This window comes from Ailuropoda melanoleuca, chromosome 20 (genome assembly GCF_002007445.2).
Source record: "Ailuropoda melanoleuca isolate Jingjing chromosome 20, ASM200744v2, whole genome shotgun sequence".
NCBI lineage: Eukaryota > Metazoa > Chordata > Mammalia > Carnivora > Ursidae > Ailuropoda > Ailuropoda melanoleuca.
Genome location: NC_048237.1, coordinates 26,843,387 through 26,862,754, shown reverse-complemented (window position 1 = coordinate 26,862,754; position 19,368 = coordinate 26,843,387). Strand labels below are relative to the sequence as shown.

The 19,368-nt window shown below is 39.4% G+C and overlaps 1 protein-coding gene across 4 annotated transcripts in view; it reads right to left on the bottom strand.

The window, feature by feature from the left end:
* Positions 1–19,368, bottom strand: part of GNG2 (G protein subunit gamma 2) — a 126,016-nt gene that overhangs the window by 88,160 nt on the left and 18,488 nt on the right. For all 4 annotated transcript variants that reach the window (XM_034648483.1, XM_019807225.2, XM_019807227.2 and 1 more), the window contains one exon: positions 9,524–9,565. The gene's annotated coding sequence lies outside the window, so the exon portion shown is untranslated. The remainder of the gene's footprint in view (positions 1–9,523; positions 9,566–19,368) is intronic.

Genomic DNA, 19,368 nt, shown 5'->3' with positions numbered 1-19,368 from the left:
AAGAGAGCAGATTTCAGAGGTACCATCTGTTTTCCTTCATTGAGAGGTATTATCATATATAATAAAAAATGCTATAAAAGTAATGCTTCTGTGTCAGACATAAATTATAATCTCAACCAGATTTTGATTACTGAGAGCTTCTATCAAGGATGTAAGTCCATTAAGGAAAAAGACAGATCTGATCCCATCTAAGCACAAAACAACTAATGACCCATCTCTAGAATTAACCCAACTATAGTGTTCCCAAATAAAGAAAATTCTGTAACTAGAATAACTACTTGAAGGCTGATTTTCTTTGATGATTTTTCTCTAATGAAGGCAAAATATCACATAGCACCAAGCTTTTAAGGAAAAAGGCTTAAGATGTTGAAATATTAATATGGTACTTTAGTCTGAGTGTGTGTGTGCATGCATGTGTGCATGCATGTGTGTGTGTGCATGCATGTGTGTGTGCATGCATGTGTGCATGCATGTGTGTGTGCATGCATGTGTGTGTGCATGTTTCCCACTGATTACAAGCCACAGATGGAAAAGAGAAACTCATTGAACTAACTTGAGCCAGCAAGGTAAGCTCTAGCCTTATATTCATTATGACTGCCTAAAGGAACTCAGGGAGTATTTGAAAGAAGATTAAAAAAAAAAAAAAATCTGGAGGACTCTGGCAGCTTCCATTTAATTTTGCATAACACCAGATGGCTCTTACAAAGTTCTCACCTATTTTCCAAATGAGTGGTAAATTCATGCTTTTGATTCTTCCTAAGTCAATGCAATATATCAATGAATAATACACTTTGCATTTGTACAGCATTTTACAATTTACAGTGTTTTCCAATTCATTATCTCAACTAATTTTTACAGCAGTTCCGACATAGGGCAAATATTATAACCCCCATTTTATGGATGAGAACACAGACCTGGAGATAATCATTCAGAACTCTTTGTAGCAATTTGAATTAGCTTAAGTAAAAAATGGAAAATGGAAATGTATTGACTCACATCAACTGAATTCATGGTCTCTAATGGCTAGTGAGCTCTCTCCTTTCCCTTTATCTGTCTCTCTCGTTTGCTGCCCTTCTGTGCATCAGACTTCATTCTCCCAGCAGACTGAAACATGGCCTTATGTGACTCTTACTGCCTTGAGATGAGAAAGGATGGGACCTCATCCTCAACTTGGGTTGGAATATTCCAGAGGAAGAACCTACTGGCCCCTGCTGGGTCACATGTCCACCCTTTGAACCGACTCTTGTGGTCTAGGGGTGAAATACTGTGGTTTCCCCTGCTTGGGTCAAGTCCCCACCCTTGTGGCCAGTATTACCCAAACAAACAAACAAAACAGGAATAGACAGAGCCAGTGAGGAAACTGTGAGGAGAGTGTCAGCCATCCGAATTTGTATGTACTGTATTAATTAAATGGCCCCGGGGCAGAATCAGAATGACTCCATAACCAGATCTTTCGAGCGCAAGCCCAGCGCCCATCTGCTTTACAGCACAGCCCGTCATGAAGGAGCCACTAAGGTGTCCTGGGCCTCTTTGTTCCTCACAGTTACCAGTGCAGTCTGGCTCAAGAATAAAACTTGGAATAGACTCAGGGTCAAGTCTTGATCGTATCCCTCGTCAGCTGTGCTCACAGGCAACTTACTTAACCTCTGAGAACCACAGCTCCCCCTTCGTAAAATAAATGATTCCTGCGTCACAGGGTCATCCACGGGATCCAGGGAGATAATGTACTCCAGATGACTTTGAAAATTATACAGAACTACCTTAAGGTTTATTACTTAAGTTGTAAATTTGAGGGACGCTAAAATTACACAGTAACATTCTTCAGTGTAGCCCCCCCTCCCACCATGTTCTGTTGGCATCACTTTGGTGCTGACATTTTTTGAGTTTTCAAAAGGCACAGCTTAAAAAGAAGTTCAAGTAGCATCTCCAAATTAAAAGATTTAGTCCAGAAGAGCAGCTTACTAACAGATGGTTTAGGGGCACTTATCACACTCACCTTTCCAATACAGATTAACCAAAAGATGAACATTTCTAGAAGATGCACTAGAAACTATTAACTGTAGTAACCTCCAGGGAGTGGGGCTAGAAATTAGTGTTTGGAAAGAAACTTCTATTTTTCATTTATGCCTGTCTCAAAGACTGCTTGAATTTCAAAAATCTTACACATCTATTCCTAATACAAAAACTAATTAAATTAATGGCACAGTTATCACAGAAAAGGAATATAGTATAATACCTAGTAGAGTGTCTGACACATAAAAAGCTTTCGGTAAGTTCTTGTTGATTGATCAAACTAGGTATTTCTAGTTACCACCCTTCCAGCAAAGTAAAATCAGCTTCACTAGAATAAAAGCCATCTTTCATCTCTGTGACTGTACACGTTTTCCATTAATCGTATCGTGAGGAATGTTCATTGCCCCCTGCTGAGGATATGATTTTAAACTCTTATACTGTCACACACCAAACATGAAAGCTACCTTCTTAATTCCCAACTATAAAGCACAGGGCATGCAGCTACCTCTCAACTCTGTCACTGCTGCTCTCATAGGCATACTTCCCTATTAACTTTGGAGGATGCTGGGCTTCTAGGAACCATTCTATTTTATAGCTGGGGGTTTGCATGATATTTTCTAAGAAATTAAAGGTTACATGACAGCATATGTCAGACCTAAAAGACAGATTTAAATGGTATTTTTTTAAATGATGCCATGGCTGGCTATGAAGTTTGGATGCTGTGCACTGGCTAAGTGCTGTTACTGGTTGCCTAGTTACATCTCTGTAGAAAGGTCAAAATGGTTGCCTCTAAATCTAGAAGGAATTAAAAAACCTTAAAGCTTCATAATTAAACCAAGGATTGTGTGAGCCCTTATGTAAGCATCCCTTAAAACAAGTCCCCATCAGACTTTGATCACATGACAGCCCCCGGGGATGTCCAAGGAGATGTTTTAATAAAAGGCATTTCTCTATCTGAAATTTGTTACCTTGCTCACATTTCATTAAAGTTATCACATCTGGACTCTTTCCATTTTATCATATCCAATTGCAGTCTGCAACTACAGGATATTAAAAAACTGTCCAACCTCGTTGACACAGCATCTATCCCATGAAAGATAGAAGACTGCCCAGTGTTTTAAATGGTTCAACTTAAAAAACAATTTTTTATTGTGATCAGCTTTGAAAATTATAGGCCAGTGTATAATCTAGAAACAAAAACTATACATCTTAATAAACAACTAGTGTCTTAACTATCAGAGATGTCCCTCCCTCATCCCCCACAGCATTTCCTCATCAGTTCTACCTTGCAGGCACTTTTAGGTCTAAGTATCTTCTCTGAGTAATGGCACAGGATAGCACAACAATTTTGATCTAGAAACTTAACATGAGTGTATTAAAATGGCTAAGGCTTCTTGCAGAATTTAAAGAGAGGAAAAAGCAGTCTTTTTTTTTTTCTTTTTCTACTTGAAATCCAATCAGTTTTTTTTTTTTAAGGTAAAGTTCACATAACAGAAAATTAACCATTAACCATTTTAAAGTGTACAATTCAACAGCACTTGGTACCTCTACAGTGCTGTGCTGCCATCACCTCTCTCTAGTTCCAAGACATTTCCATTACCCCCAAAGGAACACTGCACCCAGAGTGGTCATTTGGACCTCTTATTTACATTTACTCTCTAATTTCTCTCTGGCAAAGAATAGAGAATCTGGGTTTAAATGACAGCATAATGATTTGGTATGTTTTGATTTCTTCTGGAACTTGTTTGATTCAGGAAAAAACAGCAGAGTCTAAAGCTGAAATGACACTAGTCTTAACAAAATGAAATCAGGATTGGCTGTCCTGGAAGGAAGGAACCCAAAAAAGGGGTTGAGTAAGATATCAAAATAATTCACAGTTCTATCCAAGACCTATCCTTGTCAGAAACCCAGACCCTACCTCCATGACTGAGAGTGCTCAATCTATTTTAGAAAACAAAAGGGAGTGGGCTGGTTATTGAAGGAGAATTACTTGTACCCACCAACTAGGGCAGTTTGGAAGATGGGGAAGAATTAAATACATTTTTTAAAAAAAGAAGAGGGGCGCCTGGGTGGCATAGCAGTTAAGCGTCTGCCTTCGGCTCAGGGCGTGATCCCGGCGTTGTGGGATCGAGGCCCCACATCAGGCTCCTCTGCTATAAGCCTGCTTCTTCCTCTCCCACTCCCCCTGCTTGTGTTCCCTCTCTAGCTGGCTGTCTCTATCTCTGTTGAATAAATAAATAAAATCTTAAAAAAATAAAAAAATAAATAATAAAAAAAAATAAAAAAGAAGAAAAAAAGAGTGTCAGCTTCTGAAAGTCCAAAGTCTATTCTGGGGAAGCTAATTTATTGTTCTTGCAGTCTTCTTTGTCCCAGTGGCTTAAAGAACAAAAATATCCCAATAAAGGTCACAGAAATGTAAAGAATGAGACCCTAGGACCTTCAATATTCCAGTTTTCTCTGTCTGGCTTGCGGTGGCTAACACAGGGCAGTGTACGATGGAAGCAGGAAGGACTGAGCAAGAGTCTTTACCTGAATGCAGCTACTCAGATCAGGGCAAGTAGCCCACTCTCTATAGTGGGTGGGTCAGGAAGCACCAAGGTCCTGAGCTGGGTAAGACGCCAAGCCAGGATCCACACCAGTCCTTTCCCCTCAGGCTTTCAAGATCATCTTCCTAATACTTACCTCCTTCTGGACAGTCTACGCTGTCTCTTAGGCAGGAAAGTTCAATCTTGTCGTACAGAAGACAGGATTCAAACTAAGAGAGCCCTGTGCTGCTTTGGGAAACTTGGGTTTTATCATTTCCACACGTGCTGACATGCTGACAAAGATGTAGTGAGGTCACTTCAGTGACAAAGTTATTAAAGATGTGCTCATGGAAGGCATCTTGTAGGAGGGTGTTGGTTAACACTGGAGAACTGAAAGGGTAGGGCATGAGATGTAACACTTCCTAAATGTCAAAAGTTCTTCTTAGTGCTGAATCTGAGGGTTTGGGTTTTTTGCTTTTTTCTTTTTTAAGTTGGTTTGGGCAAACATGTGGATACAGATTTTCCAAGAGTTGGAGTCACTCCTATCTTCAACCCAAACCCTGGGGGGGTTGTTGTCATTACCTAGTTCAATCAAAATTTCTATTTTGGGGCACCTGACTGGCTCAGTCAGTGGAGTGAGTTACTCTTGATCTCAGGGTTGTAAGTTCTAGCCCCACAATGCATGTAGAGATTTTTTTTTTTAAAGATTTTATTTATTTATTCAACAGAGATAGAGACAGCCAGCAAGAGAGGGAACACAAGCAGTGGGAGTGGGAGAGGAAGAAGCAGGCTCATAGCAGAAGAGCCTGATGTGGGGCTCGATCCCACAACGCCGGGATCACACCCTGAGCCGAAGGCAGACGCTTAACCGCTGTGCCACCCAGGCGCCCCATGTAGAGATTATTTTAAAATAAAAAATTTATTTACTTATTTATTTTTAAAAAGTAATCTCTACCCCTAACCTCACAACTCCGAGATCAAGAGTCACATGCTCTTCCGACTGAGCCAGTCAGGTGCCCCAAAAACAAAACCTTTAAAAAATTTTTTTCTATTTTAACAACTCATGGACACGACAGCTACTTTCCACTAGAGCCATTTGTTAGACATCTGGTGGGGTGACCAACCATCCTGATTTGCCCAGGACTGGCCCAGTTTTAGCACCAAAAGTTCTGTGTCCCAGGAAAGCCCCAGTCTTGGACAAATCAGGATAGTTTGTTACCTATTGCTAGCCCTAGGTTTGGTCTTCAGATCTGCATTGTTGGAATGTTTCTAAGTGGACAGAGTGGGGATTTGCTACAAAAATAACTGAAAAATTTTTAAATCTCCAACTACATTCTACTCCAGAGATGATTTTCAAAAAATAACCCAGTCTATTTGACTCGGAGGCAAGAAATGGTTTCTTACTTTGTGGGGATAACCTACACGATATATGATGGAAATTAAAACATACTTTGAAATTAGCTATAATAAATACCACTACAGTGAGGCTCTAAAATATTATGTTATTTTTCCCTCCAATTTCCACATTTTAGAACCTAATAAATATAGCATAATATGACAGGCAGACATAACAGCATAAAATAAAAATCTCCCATTTCTTTGGTACTATTCAAAGACCTTGGAACCTGCACGTGGTGGGCTAACTCCCCAGAGTTAGAGAAACTCCAAAAGCAGCACGCTTTCCCGAGGCCACACCCATAGTACCAAAAGGTCTGGCCAAGAAAGGAGCTGTGGGACTTCAACCTATCCACTGGATCCAATGCCAAATACTCCAAGTAAAGCAAAAGTCTTCAGGGCCTCTATCTACAAAACAGGATTTGCAGAGTCAAGACAAGACCTTGCTTCAACAATCTGGGAAATTTAACCCTGCTCAACCCTACACAATGAAATGTTAGACACTCCTACCTCTGCCACCTGAGGCCTTTCTGCTTTTCTGAATAACTAATCTCTCTCACTTCGTAGCAAACAGAATAATGGCCCCCAAATAAGTCCATGTCCTAATCTTTGGAACCTGTGAATGTGAAACCTTCACAAGGGAAAAGGGACTTTGAATTAAGGACTTTCAGATGGGGAGAGTATCCTGGATTATTCAGGTGGGCCAAATCTCATCACATGGGGCCTTAAAATCAAAGAAGCCTTTCTGAGTTCAGAGCTAAGAGACACAGATAGAGTAGAAGACACAGAGATGCAATGCTGTTGGCTTTGAAGATAGAGGAAGGTAGACTCTAGAATTCTCCCTAGAGCCTCCAGAGGGAAAGGTAGCTCTATTGATGCTTTGCTTTTAGCCCAGTGAGATCCCTACAGAACCAAACCTGCAGAGCTGTAATTTTTATTGCTTTAAGCCATTAAGTTTGTGATAATTTGTTATGGCAGCAAACAGGAAATGAATATATCCTTCATCACTGCTGCTTTTCAATTTGCGTGATGCTTTAGTAGTATTTTATTCTAAACCCCAATATTTGACAATTTCTTACCCAGTGTTTAATTTGCTTCTTTATATAGACTTAAAAAAACAGATTTGGTACCAGAGCAAATTTGCTCAAAATCCCTCCAATAGTGCAAAATACCATTTTTCTTTACATGTCTACTTCGTTTCATTTCTTTCTTTAGTTTGTTAGCACATGACCACTTACCTAAGGAGCCACTGAGCGTAACTGCAATCAGTAATTTTGCATGAAGCAAAAAAATGAGAATGGAAAATGGCAACCTCTCTAAGGTTGTATGCAAAGACACAGTAGTTCTCAATGTCTCCTTAGGGTTCTCTGGATATCACAATGACTGGAAGATGCCACTGGTCTTCTGTGAGACAAGAAGAGGAATACCAAAGAGTACAACGAAGAACTGTCCTACTCAACTTGCCAGCAAGTCCCACTGAGAAACTCTGCCTGGACTGATTTGAAACACTGAAGTTCATTCATCAGCATGAAAGAAATCAACAAAAAAACATCAGACAGAGAAAATAAAATACTTATAAGACAGTCTTCATTATTAGCAATACAGTAGTCCCCACTTATCCGTGGTTTTGCTTTCTGCAGTTTCAGTGGCCCTTGGTCAACTGCGAGGAAGCAGGTGATCCTCTGCCTAATGCTTTCCCACAATGCCTGTGTCATTCACCTCATTTCCTCTCACTTGTAGGCAGTTTATCATCACGTGCCATCACAAGAAGGGTGAGTACAGTCCAATAAGATATTATAAGAGAAAGACCATAGTCACATAACTTTTATTACAGTATATTGTTATAAGTGTTCTATTTTATTATTGTTATTGTTAATCTCTTACTGTGCCTAATTTATAATTAAACTTTATCATGTATATGTGTGTATGTATATACATATATATATATACAGATATATATATATATATATGAAAAAGCACCGTATATGTACGGTTCAGTACTAGTGCAGTTTCAGACATCCAGTGGGGCGTCTTGGAACGTATCCCCCACAAATAAGGGGATTCATGGACAGTAGGATTTGGTAGAATGTAGGGATGGCTCTGTGCTCACTTGTAAGATACTCAGTACTTAAATCCAAAAGAACTTCAATATGGGGTAGCTATACATGGTCTTAAAAGCACATTCACACAGGCCTTTCTTCTAAAATAAGCTCTAGACCAGAGATTCTTTTTTTTTTTTTTTAAAGATTTATTTATTTACTTGAGAGAGGGAGAGGGAGAATGGGGGGAGGGGCAAAGGGAGAGAATCTTCAAGCAGACTCCCCTCTAAGCACAGAGCCTGACGGAGGGCTCTATCTCACAACCCATGAGATCATGACCTGAGCGGAAAACAAGAGCTGGACGCTAAACCAACTGAGCCACCCAGGCGCCCCCTAGACAAGAGATTCTAAGTTTCTAATACTAGCAAATACTAAATATTTGCTAAATAAATACATGGGTGAAAGACTAAGTAAACTAAGTCAGGTTATAGGTAGATAGTATTTTTTATTAGCACTTTTCTGTAACCACTAAATAGTTATGTAAACAAACAATTAAAAGTCCAACAACCAAATTCAAACCACTGACATATAATCCAACGGGGAAAGAAGAGAAATAGGTGGTGGGATAAATGAAAAATATTGGCCATGAATTGATAGTTGCGGAAATTGCGTGATGGGGATATGAAAGTCCATTATATTATTCAATTTTGAAAACAGCTTGAAATTTTTCCTAATGAGGTTAAATTTTAAAATAGGGGAAAAATCCACATTGCTTAGATCGGGGAGGGCAACCTCTCCAGACTCAAATGGCTTTAGCTATTTTCAAAAGCCAAGTTAGCTTCTTTTTTTTTTTTTTTTTTTAAAGATTTTATTTATTTATTCAACAGAGATAGAGACAGCCAGGGAGAGAGGGAACACAAGCAGGGGGAGTGGGAGAGGAAGAAGCAGGCTCATAGTGGAGGAGCCTGACATGGGGCTCAATCCCATAACGCCGGGATCACGCCCTGAGCCGAAGGCAGACGCTTAACCGCTGTGCCACCCAGGCGCCCCCCCAAGTTAGCTTCTTTAAGAAGAAACCCCTACAGCATTAGACTGACCTTTGGTTATTATTGTATGTTGCTGCTGGAAAAGCCCTTACAATGTCTACACCAATCAGTTAAGAACAGGACTTACCCTTCTCTGATCTAATCTACTATGATGTCTGTCTTGCACAGGGTATGTCTTTAATAGCTGCAACCGAATAACTGGATATGGTGCCATAGGAATGCACTTTCAGGCTGTGACCTCAAGGCTCTCCAACTTAGATTTTTAGAAGAAAATGGGAAAATCTGGCGGTGAGAAATCTGACTTCAACTCTCATCAAGGATAACTGCTTTTTTTCTTAAATCCTGGAGTCCTGTTACTTTTGCTAAGCCTCAATGAACATCTCTTATTGATAAACATCACATGTTAAATGCATTCATCTATAGGGTCAGTTAAGGTACTCTTTTCTGCTTCAAGTTCTGGTTAGACTCAAGAAGCTCCTAGGAGAAAATATTTTTTAATTCTTACCTCTTCAGTTCCCAAAGCCTGAGGCTCACTGGCAGATTTGGGCTGTTGAGAAAGCAGAGAGGAAAATGAATGTTGTTTTTTTTTAATAAACAGAAAAAAATAACATGACACATAAGAGTTGAATAAACAAATGAGTGTTTCTGTAAGTAGAGTTTGGTGGTAACGGATGAATAGCTCTAAGGGCAGAGGGTCTCACAGGTTTACATTTCCAAGCCAAGAAACAAACACTCGGTTAACTCTTTTTCTTTTAAGAAACAGATGTGAAATAAGAGTCTCTTTCTTTGTGAACTTCCCTGGCCTACAGGAAAACATGAAAACACAAAGTAGGCTTGGGAACCTAAGGGAAGCAGAGTTCTTGGTGACAGAGATGACTAAGTGAGATGACTAAGAAGAAGCTTTCCTCCCTGACCTAACCTGATTTGCTCCCAACAGGACCAAAGGGGCAGAGAAAGACCACATTCCTGCTCCAGGAGTTACGAACAGGGCTGGATTTCCACTTGTGTGTATCTAGCCCTGTAAGAGGGTAGATTTGGACAATTTCGGAATTATAAAAGCATCTTTTAGTATCCAACGTTTCTGTAGGCTGCTTAACAGTAGAGACACTGACACCCCCGCCCCCAGTGACTTCAGCGGATGTCGAGGCAAGTTCACACTGGGTCCTAGGACCAAATGAAGATCGTGTCTATAAAGATCTCACGCGGCTTCCAGACTGGCGGGTGTGCTACAGTCTCAGCCCAACCAATTATATTCCCAGAGGACCAGAAGGGATCATATGTTTTAAAATGAGCCAAAGTTATTAGGAAAGCATTATCTCATGATTAATGACAGCAAAGAGAAAAAAAAAAAGCCCAGACCAACCTATTTTCAGAGAATGAACCCTAGGGATAACAACTGATTAGTGGGAGGAACCTGTCCAACCAAGGTTGCTCGGAGTCGAGCACTCTCACGCATTACTGGTGCTAGCAGCCTCTCGGGGACATAGTTTGGCACTATTCACCAAGCTCCTCAAATATGTTCTCAGTCACTGTCATTGTGGTAACACTCTTTGACTTTATAAAAATACTCCTTGACTTTATAAACAAAAAAATCCAAATGTAAGCGAAGAATTATTACCAAGGTGTTAGAAATTGCCTAAATATCAGTAATATAATTTACTAAGTAAACAAAAACTCTGCATGATGCAACTTTGAAACAATACATACAAAAATCTTAAATGATGAGGAAAAATACACATGATATAAAGCAATGTGAAAAAAATACAAAATTTTATATATGTATATATATATATATATATATAGTGTGACCTCAGTTAATTTTCTAATGTTTCAAATACATATTTTTCTAATACAGTTTATATTTTTCAAGTGTAATATTCTTCTAATATATCACAAATAATATTTTCTAGTAAATATTATATATAATCTTTCTGGTATAGATTATTCTAGAAAATGACTGGAAGAAGATACATCAAAATGTAAACAGCATATTGCCTCTTCTATCCTATTTTCCATAGGATAATGGAAGTAGCAGGAATTGCTAGATACAGCCAGTATCTGCTCTGCTCTTCTAGGCTTATAATAGATTTTTAAGCTAGGAACCTGCATGTCAAGGATAATTACTTTTCCCAGCCTCCACTGCTGCAAGGTGTGTGGCTATGAGACAAAGTTCAGTGGGACGGCTGCAAAAATGATTTGTGCAATTTCTGGGCCACGCCCTCTCCTTTCCAACGTTCTCCCTTCCTGCTGGTCCTAAGTGGGATCCTTAGGGCAAGCTGCTTTCGATCAAAAAGCAAGAGAAACATGCCTGAGTGATGGACCAGCAAGATAGAAAAAGCCTAGGTCCTGGGATGATCTTGTGGAGCAGAGCGAGCTTTCCAGCCCTGGACCACCCACCACTGGGTTATTATTTGAAAGAGAAAGAACTTCTGTCGCCCCACTGTGAAATAAAGCCTCTGTTACATGCAGTTCAACCAACAACCTAATTAACAGAAGGGGTCATTTCTTTACAATTTAAGTATTTTCCAAATTTTCAATAATCACCATGAATTACTTTACCAGAAAAAAAACTTAAGCGTGGTTTAATTTTAAGAAAATTAAGATAGCACAGAAGAGAGTTCGAGCAACATGAGCCTTCTGTCCATATATGAGAGAAAAAATGAAATCTACAGTTTCAAGAAGTAGTTATTATATCCTCACAAGGGCATAAAACACACACCAACTCCCTGAGTTTGTATGACCTTTTCATCACACTTCATGGCACTTTATTTCAAGCCATCGGAAAAATAGTTTTAATACAGAAAAGTTCTTTAGCTTTAAATAAAATCTGCTTTAATATCTGCTTGAGGAATACTCTAAAAAAATAAAGCTCTAGTCAACATATTATAATTCTTCATTTAAGAGAATACCTAGACCTCTTAAAGTAAACTTAGAAACATTCTTAAAAACAGCTTTATATGTCCTAACTCATACCTTTAATTTAAGGGTGTTGTTTGTTCCTCAGATAGAATCATAATGACTCACCCCTACTTTAAGTCCACTGGCCCAATAACTGTTGACTGTCCATCAAACAAACGCTATATTTTGATTTTACTTTCCTCTGGAATGGCGACAGATTTGTCAGAGTTCACATAACCTCCCTCATCTCTGTGACCCATGGGCCTGTATTATAAGATGACTGTCCAAGATAAAGGAGTCATGTCTACCCCATGAAACAGAGAAAAGATACCTCGGCTACTTGGGGATCAGCTCTGAAACAATGGCTTCACTGAAACCAGTCTCTACCCATATTAGAATAATGCACTTTATAATGCAGATCCTTTCACCTGCAATAACATTTTGCCAGTGGTATCTGGTGCCTTTTAGAAGATCAGTAAAGCCCTGTGCACCTGCACAGAAGACACTTCCCCAGGTAGACCTTAGAGACTTCCACGTAATTATACAACAGATAAAGGATCTATTTTCCCTTTTTCCCCAAGAGAATGCCAAATGGTCCTTTTCTCTCCTGTGAATCACAACACCCGATACTAATATGGCTAACTTATATTCAATAACAAAGGCAGGATGCCAGAGTTTCCTCACTTCCCTCTCAGGATGACTATGCCAGTACGTTTTCAAGAACCCCCTAAACTCTCTCTTGCAATAGGCAAATAGAAGCTGATAGGCCAAGCTCTGAATTCTCAGTTTCTCTCCCCCTCTTCTCTTGATAGGAACATAAGCAAGCCAACTCGACAGGCCTAATTACCATGGTAACAACATGCACTGTGATTATGAGTGTGTTTGTTTTTTAAAATGACTCACAGATTGTTCTCCCAGAAGCCCCAGACACACTGGTTTCTGGGTGGTTTATAAAAGCTATTCAAAGTTTTCTTGCAAATTTCTTGCTCCTATTAGCATAACTGCTGGGATGGAGAGAGATTCATCAAATCAAATATGCCCTTCTCTTTAAGGATGACAAAAAACCCCACTTGGTTCCTTAACCACTCCAAGATTAATCAATTTAAAACTTGGGTTAATAATGAAATTAATTTGAGTTTGTACACTGGAGATAATTAATCTGCCCCTAATTTAAATAATTAAAGTATTTAATAATGTAGTTTTAGAGACCCAAATGAAATAATCAAGTGAAATAAAATCAGCAGTAAAAAATATCAAATAAAATAGCCTAATCTGTGGGTGCACGGTCAGTCACATGTCAAGTGCTACAAAAGAATAAATGTAAGTTTTAGTACCAAGATTTTTAAACCAATGTCCAAAATAAAAGACACTTATTTTTAAAATGCAAACATGGGGGCACCTGGGTGGTGCAGTCAGCGGAGTGTCCCACTCTTCCTTTCGGCTCAGGTCATGACCTCATGGGTGGTGATTTGGAGCCACAGGTCGGGCTCCTGCTCAGTGCTGAGTTGGCTTGGGACTTTCCCTCTCTCTCCCTCTGCCCCTTCCACCTGCATGTACATAGGCAGCACGCGTGCGCTTAAATAAATAAATAAATCCTTAAAAGGCAAACACGAAAGAGTCCAAACATTTGGAAAAACCGTGGACTACTTTCATTCATTCATTCAATACATATTATTTAAGACCCTCTAGATAGTAGTGTCATTGTTTGTAACTGGAACAGTGACATTGGGCTTGAGGAAGACCATTTTCTTATTGGAGATAAAGGCCGTGGGTGTGGTTTAGTCTGTTATCTTATCTTAGAAAGATTCTTTGCTTCACAAAGCACCATTTTCCAACGATAGTATCAGGCCTAGAATTCTGAGTCCTGACTTTGGCATGATAGTTGACCCTCTCTTAAAAAAAAAAAAAAAATAGGCTGGTAATTTTGGTATGTCGGTTTTCCTCCATATGAATTGGAAATAAACCTTACTTTGAAAGAAATTTAAATGGAAACTTATAAATCTATTTAACTTAAAATTCTATCTCCTGATGCTTACATATAACACAACATATAACACACACACATACACAAAATAGTTATTAGAAATTACTGCCTCCGAGTAGCTACATATTTTACATACTGTTACCAATAATCTACTTTTCCTCTAGAGTTTGAAGGGATAACCAGAATGAGTCTGTCAGGATGGGCTAGGTTATACTGTGTGGTAATGAACAACCCCAAAATCTTGGTGTAGGACAGCAAAGCTTATTTCTCACTCCCACTACATGTCCATCGCCAGTCAGTGGAGAGGCCCATCCCTATGATGCCTTTACTCCAAGACCCAGGCTTAAGAGTGCAGCCCCCATTTCTCTGCTTCTGCCTCTGCCAATTGCCAAGGACTGCGCTCACATCTTGGTTCTTAGAACTTCTTCCCGGAAGGGGTAACGAGGACTTCTACTCTCATTTCACTGGCTAATACAAGAGATGCGGCTACACTTAACTGGAGTGGACACAGAAGTGTAAAGTAAGCCTATCATGAGTTTGGAAGGAAAACTGGAAATATTTATGACTGAGCGCATAAATTACTGGACAAATAGTGCAAGGCTGAGTGGACTCTTTAAGTCAAAACATCGACATCTGGTTACCCGAGAGAAATAGGCCTCCTCGGGTGATTCCTCACTCCAAGTTCCTTGTATCTGTGACTAACGTTGGGCCATAACAATCACTTCTGCTGGAATTTGGTAAGAATCCCATGGATAGAACAAAAGGTACTCTACTCCAGCTTTGTGGTAACGATAATAATTGAATAGCTGTACTTCTAAATAGTTACTCTAGGTCACGTGCTCTGCTATGTAAACATTTTAATATATTATATAATTTTCTCCTGACAATTTTGTGAGGTAAGTATTGTCATTATTATTTCCCATTTTATAGATGATGAAACTGGGGCATAGAAAGTAACTTGCTCAAGACAGATTCTGATTCCAAACTGGTATTCTTTAACTACTATGTTTGCCTATGTATTAAGCCTTAGAAAATTATTTTATACACTACCGTATTTGAGGGTTAAGACTTATAGTAAAAAAACAAATAATTTTTTACCTAGAAATTTTCACCTTTTCTTAACTTTTGTATTATTTTAATTAAAAGAAAATCTAGGGTCTGTTCAATAGCAAGGTTTTTTTTTCTTAGTGAAATTATTTAAATGTTCATCCACAGCAATATTCCCTAAACACCACCATCATTCATGAGATTTTTTAAAAATGGCAAAGGATCAGCTCAGTTCTCCAAAAAGACTCTAAAATGACAGATATTTTTCCCTGTTAAAATTTTTTCACCATTTTTCTCATTTCCGTACAGATCAGATAAATACCCTTCTTACACAAAGCTCTGTTAGCAAAGCCTAGAAATTTACTTTACTTTCTGTTTAAAAATGCAAATATGAGTAGGCAGCACTCCATCATTTATCATAGCAAAGGTACTCCTACTATTAATCCGTTAGTCTGCTCTGACGAGGACGCAAAGCAAGCACACCCTGAGACAAGCAGTCAAAACACAGTAATGTCAGCAATTCTACTTCGAAATTTCCCCTTTCCACTATGGCTGCCTCACCTAGGGAGCCTCTCAAATACACCACCACCACTGCGGAAAGTAGGAACCGTGAAGACAAGGCAACAGTGATGGAAGTGCATGTTGCCCCAGAGTTGGAAAGTGAAAACCAATTTTCAAAATAACTCATAATCAGGAATTCCAGAGATTAGTCATTCTTCTCTTACAGGTGCTGTAATCAACAAAATACATACCTCTCTAGAGAAAACAAGGCTTTCATTTAAGTCCAACAGGCGCCATACACAGAGCCTTTGGCCTCTCTAGCTCCTGTCTTGGCCCAGAGCGGATTTTATTTACATCAAATTGATTTAACTGACCAGTCGGGAAAACTCGTGTGTGTGTGTGTGTGTGTGTGTGTGTGTGTGTGTGTGTGTGTGTGTGTGTTTACAATGAGATAATATAAGACTAAATTAAATGTTGTCTAAATTAAATGATATTCTTATTGCTTTATAGGAGCTGATGTATTTTCTTCTGGAATGATATGTTTAGAAGGTTATTCTTTGCTAAGTCTCGCATTAGCCATTTTGTATTTTCTTTCAGGATTTTTCTCCAATCTACCTAGACCACCACCATTAACAAAAACAAGCTCTTTGTTTGTGTATGTGTGTGTTTTCCAAAGGGAAATGCATGGAAACACTGTTCAACTCCAAGCTGTGTGATCTTGATGTGTTATTTAGCCTTTTTGAGCCTTGATATCTTCACTTACAAACTGGGAATAATAATGGTGTCAGACTCCATTGACTGCCTACCTGATAATCATTAACTCCTTCTGCTTTGCTAACAGAACCAGACCTTGTCTCTGGGATCTGGTGACTGTGTTCTTCAGAGAGGAAGGGCTGCTCCATGGCCTGAGGAGGAAACTCTCACATAAGCCAATCACAGCGGTTCCATCTGCCTAGTCTCTACAGATAAGGCACGTGAACTGTGGGGGAAATTCAGCTGGAGACAGCTTTTCTGTCACACTGCTCCGAGGTACGTGAAAAGAAACAAGTCCCTTCACTTTGCCTCTAGGTACTGAAATCCAGCTGTTACTCTGAAAGCAGCCATCTCAGCACGGGAAGGGGCCAGCCTAAGACAGCACGCCAACCTGTTAAGGACGTCAGAACAGGTGGAAGAGAAGAACGCAGGTTGCCCAGAACAGTGCCCAGTTGTGAATAACTCTGGAGTTACCATTCCTTCAGGAATGCCTTGAGGCAAATTCTGTTGTTTAGGCCATTTTAGTAGGGTGTTCCTTTACCAGTAGCCACAAGTGTCTGATAGAAAAACACTCTTCTTATCTCATAGGGTTTTTAAACTCATGGCAAACAGTAATGTATATAAAGTATTCAGCACACAGCAGCACAAACAGCATGCCTGGCAAATGCTAGTTCTCAACTTGATTGCTGAAAGGTGTTGATCTTCGCTCATCCAACCATGAGCGAGAGCTTGACTCTGGGTGGTTTGAATGACTCCTCTGTGAGGTTTTCCTTGGTTCCTCCAAACAGAATTAAGGGCAGAAATCATTGCTTTCTCTACTTTGTTCCTCTGAGAGATAATATCAAATTCCTGAGGTTATTTTAAACAATAACATTGGCATTTAATTCAGACAACAAGCCCTGTAGTGCTGATTGTAGTGTAGAAAAATATAATTAAACAAAGCAGTCTTCCTGACTGTATAAATCAATTTGATCTAAATAAAATTTAACCCAGACCAAGTACTCCACAGAACAGCCAAGTGTGCTGCATTTGGAGTCTGCCTAGTTTAACGGAAAAGCTGCTTTCTGGAAAGACCTATTCCATAGGATATTATACACATAGGTGAAAGGGACATATTTCCTCTGGAATTTCACCCCATCCTTACATCAGGAAGGCACCTACACCTGCTTGGGGACCCTCTCTCCCTAGATCTTCACATGGCGTTCTCCTCACCACGTCTCAGTTCAAATGTCACTTCCTCAGAGAGGTCTTCCGGGACTGCACATTCCCATCACCACCACCATCATACGCACAATCTCCATCATTCAACCCATTTCTATTTTCATCCATCTCAGCACTTCTCACTACCTGATATTTTCTTGTATTTCTGGTGATGGGGTCCAAACTTGGCTATGATCTAATAGCCTGGGCTGAGGTTTGGACCTGGGTATTTTTTTCAAAGTACCCTTCAGTGATATCGAATGTGCAGCCAGATCTAAAAGCCATTTGTTTATGTGTTTACTGGATCTCTCCCAACACTAGAATGTGAGTTCCAAGAAAACAAAGAACTGGCCTGTTTTGTACATCCAAGTCTCTCTGGCCCCTTGAAGGACACGTGGCACATTGCAGACATGCAGTTAAGACTTGTGGACACGCTGACCAACTGGATTGTAATTATGTCAGCATTTGCCTGTTTCCCCTGTAGTTCATGAGCTCCTAGAGAGCTCTGACAGTATCTAGCCTAGTCTGCACCAAAAAATAAGTGACGAAAGAAAGTTCATTAAATAAAAAAAATTGTAAACTGCGTTTGTGAACTTAAATGTTTACACACACTCATACAAAATAAAAGATATGTGAAGTGAGGGACATGTTAGTTACCTCAATAGAGGGGATCCTTTCACAATATATAGTGTATCAAATCATCACATTGTACATTTTAAATATCTTACCATTTTATTTGTCAATTATACCACAATAAAGCTGAAATTAAAAATATACTAAAAAATTAAAATAAAAAAATTTAAAAAATATATACTAAAAAAAAACCCCCATAAAAGTGTATTTGTGTGCTATAAGGAAGACAAAGATGGAAATGGGTGTGGCCACTGTCCTCAAAGAGCTGGCCCAAAGGGAAAAAATGCAGATTGCCATTACACACAAAAATGTGCTAACCGCTGTGAAGAAAGAACAAAAGATTTCAGGAGAGGTAAAGATTGTTTCTTTCTGGGGAGGGCAAAAAAGAAACCGAGAAAGGCTTCATGGAAGAGGTAGAATTTACAGAACAGATGGATTTTGGTTATTCATAGAAGTAAGACTATGGGGTGAAGTGTGGAAGGGGAAGTAGAAAAGTTATTCTAGGGAGAGGCAAGAACACAAACAAACCAGCCCAGCTGGAGGTTATGAGGGCCTGAACTAAGACACCAGCTATCAACATGGAAAAGAGTAGATAGTGTCAAGATATGTTCCTAATGACAGTGCAAAAAGCTATGGGATTGGCTACAACTTGACAGTTGTTGAGAAAAACTGAAATTGAGTTTTCATAAGTGAGGGACTGAGAGAATGGGGTGTCATTAATAGTCAGGGAATCAGGTAGGAGATGGTTTTGAGTGAGGAAAGGCAATGGTAGCACTGATTTGGACATGTGAGTTTCATTTTCAGTGGGATGAATGTTTGCAGGGTGCTTGATGTACAAGTTTAGACAGCACATGAGTGATAAGGATGAAGGATCAAATTTGGAACTGACCTGCTTGGTGACAATGACTGAAATCATAGAAAAGGATCTGATAAAGGGAGAGGGAGAAATTAAGGGGCAGAAATTAAAATCTTGAGAACAAACATATTTAGGGAGCAGAGCTTGGGAGTTAGTGAGGAAGTTAGGAGCCTCCAGAGAACTACGAAGGGTGGCAGAATGTGCCACCCCAAAATATGCCTCCTTGACATAAGGATTATTTTGAGCAGGTTATTCTGGGAAACAGCAGACACAGGAGAAATTCTGAAAACAGACTAGAAGTTACCGTTTGTGTGAGAGAAATTTACATTTATAAAGGAAATCTCCATTTATAAGGGTGCCTCCCTCTCCTACCTGAAGAGAAGGATGACTAAATCACTAGACTCTAGTCAGTAGACAGGCATGAACTTAAGTCTGCATAAGGAATCTTACTTTTATTTACCATGTTTTTCCTGATCAC